Source organism: Arvicola amphibius, chromosome 17, assembly GCF_903992535.2.
Source record: "Arvicola amphibius chromosome 17, mArvAmp1.2, whole genome shotgun sequence".
NCBI lineage: Eukaryota > Metazoa > Chordata > Mammalia > Rodentia > Cricetidae > Arvicola > Arvicola amphibius.
This window is the reverse complement of record NC_052063.2, coordinates 38,692,009-38,699,852: the sequence shown is the minus strand read 5'-3', so window position 1 is coordinate 38,699,852 and position 7,844 is coordinate 38,692,009. Positions and strand designations below refer to the sequence as shown.

At 45.1% G+C, this 7,844-nt stretch overlaps 1 long non-coding RNA gene across 1 annotated transcript; it reads right to left on the bottom strand.

Annotated features, from left to right (window-relative positions):
• Window positions 1-401: 401 nt before the first annotated feature.
• Window positions 402-3,262, bottom strand: LOC119803609. Its single transcript, XR_005283684.2, has 2 exons — window positions 2,599-3,262; window positions 402-875 (listed from the first exon to the last, which is right to left on the bottom strand). It is a non-coding gene; the product is annotated as an uncharacterized LOC119803609 (long non-coding RNA).
• Window positions 3,263-7,844: the final 4,582 nt, after the last annotated feature.

The following is a 7,844-nucleotide window of genomic DNA, read 5'->3' as shown; positions in this document are numbered from 1 at the left end:
ATGCCTACCATACATTCATATCATGAAAATAACAATCTACCACCTAAACTGCATAGCTAACCGTCTGAAATGATCTGTATACATACGATTTGCGGCATTTCTCCTCTGAAATTCCTTCAGCAGACCACACATTTTAGGCAATTTTCATGCTGAAATACCATTATGTTCTCCCCTCCAATTATAGTCACGTAAAATCAACAGGAATTTCCCAGGAAGGCTGGGGCTTTTTAAAAAAAGTCTCCCATGCTGGGTTCATTATAGCATGCTATTTTGGGGCAAATACGACATACATCCCTCTTCCAGTTTGAAATATTTCTTATTTTCTTTTAAAAAAAAGTAGGTCTTGTTTGTGGAGGCTTTTAGGAACCCGGGCATAAATAAGGACACACACACATCAAGGATAACTATTCCACAGAGTGTCAGAAAATATTTCATTGTAGTGGCTTCTCTTGAATGGGAGCCAAAGCCAGAATTGGAATTGGGTAAAAAGAAAATGTCTTAGAAGATTCTCTGAAACAGATTTAGCATGCATTTCTATGAAAGAACTTAACACACATTTCTATCCCAATTAAAAGCATAATTGGCAACATGGATCTTTCTGCTATGAATATTTTGGTAACAGAAATGCAAAGACTAGCAATTGGCATCCATCTTTGAAAACCTAATTATTCACCTAAGGCAAAACCTACAAATCTTAAGACTACAACAAAAGGTAATTTTTAATATTGACTTTCGACATCAGATTCTCCGTGTCAGCTGTTGACTATAAATGATGCTCCACGTGGAACCCGGAGGCGGGCCTTCTCCTGTCGCAGCTGCTGTAACTTAACTCCGAGGCTCCACAAGATGACCACGGCTCGTCATTCTCAGTGTGTCTGGAATGAAACCCAGATGTCAGGAAGTGTTGAAAGCGTCCTAGCATCTCTACCGGGTAACCAGAGTTTGGCGTTCTGTCCCCTTTATCAGTAATAGTCCCGGGAGAGGAATAATCTAGAAACTGAATGAGTGACTTCTTACAGAATGGTTTTGGTTGACTGGTCCAACCCAGGACCTTGTGCATGCTAAACGCATGGTCTATGAGAGTTATAGTCAGTCCAGAAGGGTTAAAGATCAATAGGAATGAAATTTTTATTTCATTCAACCCTTACTCTACAATGAAGACACCATGGCTAGCAACTCTTTATTGTTCTCTGATTTGGGTGAGAAAAAGAAGGGATACAGCCAATCTTTCCCTGCCACACACGTTTATTCAAGTTCAACCATCCTCCCCACTAGCAGCAGAATTCTACAGCCAGCATCTCCCTCTTCCGCGGCTGCGTGATGTGAGTCTTGCAGACAGGTCAGGATCAAATCGCCATTTCTTCCCACATCCAGCACCACCTTCCACCAAAGAACTCCAAGACAGTTGCTATACTAGATCCATTTTACACAGGTCAACTCGGGTTCCAAGAGAGCACACGCTTTGCCCAAGGTCAGCTGGTGTGCAACAGGGGCGTGAACTCAGACCTACTCACCTTCACAACATCAGAAGAGAGAATGATGGAGACTTGCACTTGGAGTAAACAAACATCCAGTGCCCGACTTTGATTTAGAGATGAAATCCCAAAAGAGCCCATGCTAACTCTCCCTACCTTAGATACTCTCTTACTTTGCTTTCTATGGCTGTTATAAAACACTGGCCGAAACCAATCTGGTTTACATTTACCCATCACGACCCCTCATTGAGGGAAGGAACTCAAGGCAGGACAGGAACTCAAGCAGGGCAGGGACCTGGAGGCAGGAGCTGATGCAGAGGCCATGGAGGGATGCTGCTTATTGATTGCTCCCTAAGGGTCACTCAGACTGCTTTCTTATGGAACCCAGAAGCACAAGTCCAGTTATGGCACCACCCACAATGGGCTATGTTCTCCCACATTAATCACTAATTAAGAAAATGTTCTACAGGCTCACCTACAGCTTCATCTTATGCAGGAATTTTCTCAGTTGGGGCTCCCTTTCCTCAGAGCCTGTGTCAAGTTGACAAAAAATTAGCGAGCACAATTCACCCCTTGTCAACTTGACACATACTTTTTAAGACATAACCTTTCCTTTTTTTCCTGGTTCATCCCCAAGATCTCAGATTAATAAATACCACAAATACAAAACAGTATATTCAGGAGGTGGTGGCACATGCCTTTAATCCCAGCACTCAGGAGGCAGAGGCAGGTGGATCCCTGAGTTTGAGGCCAGCCTGGTCTATAGTGAGTTCCAAGACAGCCAGGGCTACATAGAGAAACACCGTCTGGAAAAACCAAACACTGTCACAAAAAAACAAAAAATAAAAATAAAACATAGTACAGATTTAGAAGTTCCACAGTCTTTACCAATTCAAACACTTTCAAAGTTCAGTGTCTGTAAAAATCCAAAGTCTCTTAAAATCCAAAATCTCTTTTAAAATTTCAAAGTCTCTCAACTGTGAGCTCTTATAAAATCAAAAATAAGTTAGTTACTTTCTTACTTCAAGAGAGAAGAGCCAGGACACAGTCACAATCGAATAAAAACAAAGTCAAACTCCAACAGTGTAAATAATTCAAGGTCCAAACTCTGAGCTTCGCTCACCATTTGGGGGACTCCTTCAAGGGCTTGGGTCTCTCCTCTGGCTCTGCCCTCTGAAGCACACACAGCTCGTCTTCTGGGCTCCCGCTGGCTCCTCTCCACCACCACACTGCTGTTCTTGGTGGCCTTCCCATGGTGCTGGCATCTCTAAACTCTTGGATCTTCTGCTGCAACTGGGCTGCACTTTCCTTACTTGCCCTCTTGGGCACTCGTCAACAGGACAAGCCTCAAGGGTCCTCCATGACCCCTTCACGCCTTCAAAACCTGTACCACCTTGAAGATTCTCACACATGACCAAGTCCAGCTGCCAGCACAAGGAGTACTGCCTTGGCCGCCTCTGAGCACAGCTTGCACTGGCCGACTCTGAGGAAACACTTCTCAGAAGATTTCACTTCAGTGGTGCTGGTCTCTTGTTATCATAGCTGATTCTTCAGCCCCAGCTGATCAGACTCCATTGTCCCAGCAAAACAAAAGTTTGGTTTTAATGGTTCTGGTCTCTCGTTAATCACAGCCAGGTCTTCAGCTCCAGATCACCATCCATGGCAGATTCTTTTCTCCAATGGTCTGAAACATCAAAAGCCAGGCCTCCACCTGCACTGGTTTCAACACCCTTATTTATCTTCTAAGCTTCTGTAGGACAAACCACTGAGTTCTCAACATTCAGTGGCTTTTCCAGTCCAAAGTTCCACCCACTGTCCTTCTAAAATGCTCCCCAAAGCAACATGGTCAGGTGAGTCATGACAATCCCCCACTCCCCTGGTATCAATGTGTCTGTTTGGTTTACTCGTACTATGATGAAACGCCATGACCAGAAGCAAGCTTGGAAGGAAAGGGTTTATTTGGCTTACATTCCCACATCCATAATCCATCACTGAAGGAAGTCAGGACAGAAACTCAAACAGGGCAGGGACCTGGAGGCAGGAAATGAAGCAGAGGCCACGGAGAGGCAATGCTTACTGGCTTGTTTCCCATGGCTTGCTCAGCCTGCTTTCTTTAGCACCCAGGACCACCAGCCCAGGGATAGCCCCACCCACAGTGACTGGGTCCCCTCCTCCATCAATTACTAATTAAGAAAATGTCTTACAGTCTTGCCATTCTTATAGAGAGGCATTTTCTCAATTGTAGTTTCTTCCTCTCAGCCTGTGGCTGATGACTCTAGCCTGTGTCAAGTTGACATAAAGTTAGCAAGTACAGAGCACAACTAAGAAGTGGAAATTGTGCTCATTCAAGGTGGACAAAGTGGTATTCTATACATTATATACACACTGTGTCATGATTACCACAGTCAAAGAGGATATCCACCACCTCGTTTAATTACACTGGTGTGTGAGAACCCTTAGCACTGACTCTGGAAACAAATGTCAAGTCTGTGATACAGTTCTGCTAACCAGAGTCACTGCTACACAGCAAATCCCCAGAAACTATTCACCATATAGTGACAATCTGTGCCCTTCAACCCCCATCTGTGCATTGCACTCGTGCCAGGGAATCACTAATCTCCTGCCTGAGTTTTGTGATAAACTTAGGAATTCTTAGTGAACATGGTTTTAGTACTTCATAATTTTTTTAAACTGTATTTCCTGCTGTAGTTGTAATGTGAGGTAGAAACAGACCAGCAGGAGCAACCAAAGGGAAACACACCTCGGTTCTTTTTTGGTCCTACAAAAGCATTTATTGTTTGAAGTTCTGGGTCTTGCACAGTCCAAGGTCAAGGGACCAGCAGATTCAATGCCTGGTAAAGACTTGATGCCTGCCTCATTGTGCCCTGTGTTCTATCACATGGCTAAAAGAATGGGGGGTGAAGGAGCTCCAAGGGCCTCTGCTGTGATTCCATTGATGTAGGCTCTACCCTGATAACCCAGTTACCCCTTAGAGGCCTCACCTCCTAATACCCTCACAATGGGAATTAGGCTTGAATATATGAATTTAAAGGAGTGGAGCATAAAAAATTGTCTACAACATCTCCAAATGAAAATTCTGCCCCAAATACTATTCTAAAGACAATACCAATGCTCTCCGGGGCCTCCTCTTCTTTGAACCAAATAGGGGCCCCTCAGCCGGGGAAGACTGCTTCTCCCACTCTCAGCATCCCCTAGTTGCCTTTGTCTCAGGCAGAGGGACCAGCGAGCTTTCCCTTCTGCATAGCAAGTCTACTTGTTCAGGTCTTGATGAGGTCTGCTGGGTGAGCTTTGACTGACAGCTTGGCACAGGCTAGAACGGTAAGAGAAGGGAATCCCAACTGAAAAATTCCCCAGGGCAGATTGGCCTGTGAGCGTGTCCGTGGGTATTATCTTGATGGTTAATTGAGGTAGGAGGGCTCCGCCCACTCTGGGCAGCAACATTCCCTCAACAGGTTGTCCTGGGGTAGACAAGAAAACCAGCTAAGCCTGGACCAGTGAGAGAGCCACCAAGCAGCATTCCTCCATGGTTTCTATTTCAAGTTTTTCAAGATTCTCTTTGAGTTCCTGCCCTGATTTCCCTTGATAGGGTGGTTCAAAAGAAAATGGCCCCCAACGGGAATGGCACTATTAGGAGGCGTGGCTTTGTTGGAGGAAGTGTGGCATCGTGGGGGTGGGTTTTGAGGTCTCCTTTGCTCAAGCTTCCCTCGGTGTGATAGTCTATTTCCTGTTACCTGCAGGACGTAGGACTCAGGTCCAGCACCACGTGTGCCTGCACGCTGCCATGCTCCCTTCATCATCATGAGGGACTGAGTCTCTGAAACCGTAAGCCAGCCCCTCAATGTTTTCTTTATGTGAGTTGCAGTGGCTGAGGTGTCTCTTCACAGCCATAGAAACCCTAAGACATGGGCTGTGACCTGGGAATGAAAGACAAATGAACCCTTTCATCCCTTTGCTTTTTGAACTGACTGTTCTATCAGCAACAGGAAGGAAACTAGAACAGAGCCTTTTCTCTCTACAGGTTCAACACAACTAAATGTAGCCATTTTCAATGTATCGACGTACTTTCGTACCAAAAGACAGTTCAGGACACAGAACACAGGCTTTTTGCCTACACCATTGTAACATCAATGATGGCCATAGCTGTTAAATGAAACAAATAAACCAGGACATTCTGCTATAAATGTCAACCAGTTGGGACTGGGGAGAAAGACAGAGGAGCTCAGATATACCCTGTCATGCAGAATTTTGTTGTGTGATAAAACTTCTCTGGGCAGAGGCTACCCATTCACTCAGCCAGATAGGGAGCCCCCTACAGGCCAAAGTACGAATACCACCAAAATCCAACTTGGTGAACCAATGAGTGTTTGCAAGGTTACTCACAAAAGTAATAGTGAGTAGTTACTTGCAGGATCAGAAATGACTCTAAGACGGCTGCATCAGCAAACCCAGCTCACAGAAGCTGGGAAACCTGGAGCACGCTGCACAGCCTGCATGTAGCTCAACAGGCGGGAGAGTGTCCCTTCCAAGTGACTGCTTCCAGGCAGCTGGTCTGGCCTCAGTCTCCTGTGCAGCTTATCCCTTCCTGTCTGAAAGTCACTCTCAGCTTTCATGATTGATTTACAAAAAAACGCTCCCTACAGAAGGAAACGTGGGTCGCTTTTGGAAAGGATGTGGGTATATGTGGCCCACATGCCACCGTCCAGTCTGATGTCACCCACCTGCACCTCCTGCTGGGGCTTTAAGGAGCCCCTGAGTGTGGCACCTACTCTCACTGGCAGGCTGGCATCCCTCCCAGGCAGAGACCATCGTGTGGGTGATGCTGTGACTGGTCCACAGTACGGGGAGGACGGACTGACTCATCCGTTAAGAAACAGCTTTGAGCCTTTGAGAGTTGTAGCTGTTTGAAGACTCCCATAGAGCCTCAGAACACTCTCAGGGGGTGGGGGGAAAGGGCAGCCACAGCTGCACAAAATGATGCCTCTTATTTTCAGAACTTAAGACTCCCCTGATCTTAACATTCAACTCAAAATTAAGATTCTAGTTCTGATACTCTACTGTGCCTAGCTGGCCAAAAATAAATAAATAAATAAATACTTCTCAGTTGAAATAATTTTTAAACATTCATTTATTTACTATTTTTCTGTGTGTAGTTGTGTGCCTGCCTGGTTTCATGTGCACCACGTGTGTTCAGGAGCCTGAGAAGGCCAGAAGAGGACATCAGCTCCCCCGAACTGGAGTTACAGATAGTTACACAGATAGATGTGAGTGCTGGAAACTGAACCCAGCTCCCCTGCAAGAGCAGCAAGCATTCTGAACCACAAAGAACCAGAACTGTGTCGTCCCCCCCACCCCACCCCCGATGATTTCATAGACTCTCAGCAAGGAATAATGGCATTTGATGTCTACACTTGTCGACAGTCAGGCAGCTACTGCAGTCTGGCTAAATCAAGCAACTGGGTAACATCTAAAATCTGCTGTTCTTGGCAACTGTCTGCTTCCCAGAGGTCTCCCACATGACCACAACCAATAAATAAAATCCACTGTGAGACCAGATGCCCTCCCTCTCAAATGGTTCCCCAGGCTCACAATTAAGTAATGAAGACAGAGATATCAACTATGTTAGACAACAGGCTTGAAGAAATAAAATATGGCAGCATTTATTTTCAGGAGAACAAATGCCTTGTAAGTCACGCTCAACAGTGTCAATATTTCATTGTATATTTCTCTCTCACCCCAGCCTTTCCTGGACTGCAGAATTCTCAGACATCTCCAGGACTGGGGCATAAAAGTATCTTCGGGCCAATGGCATGGTTCAGAGGTAAAGGAACCTGCCGCCAAGCCTGACAACCTGGGTTCAATCGCTGGGACCCACATGGCGGAAGGAGAAAACTGATATCGGAAAATTTCCTCTAACCCCGACATGTGCACTATGGCATGAATGCATGCACACACAGATGCACACACGCACACACACTCACATGCACACACACACACAGAGGCAAAAATAAATGTATTTTTAAAGGTGTCTTAAACTATATATTCTTTTATATTTTAAAAATCTATCTTCTTCTAGGCAAAAGTAGAGTGTTTGAAATATAACATAAAAAATTCCCAACAAACCTTTGTCACATTCTTCCTGTGATTTAATCCCATCAAGCCACAGCGGTCCCCAGATAAAATTAGAATCAGACATAACAAAAACACAAGATCTATAGGGGACTCCTGGGAACAATCTTCCGAGACTATCAAAAAATATATTATAATAATAATAATAGAGGAGCCAGGCTTAAAAGTCAGGCAGTGGCTACATGCAGGGCACCTTACTCATGCAAATGCAGAGATGGTGGC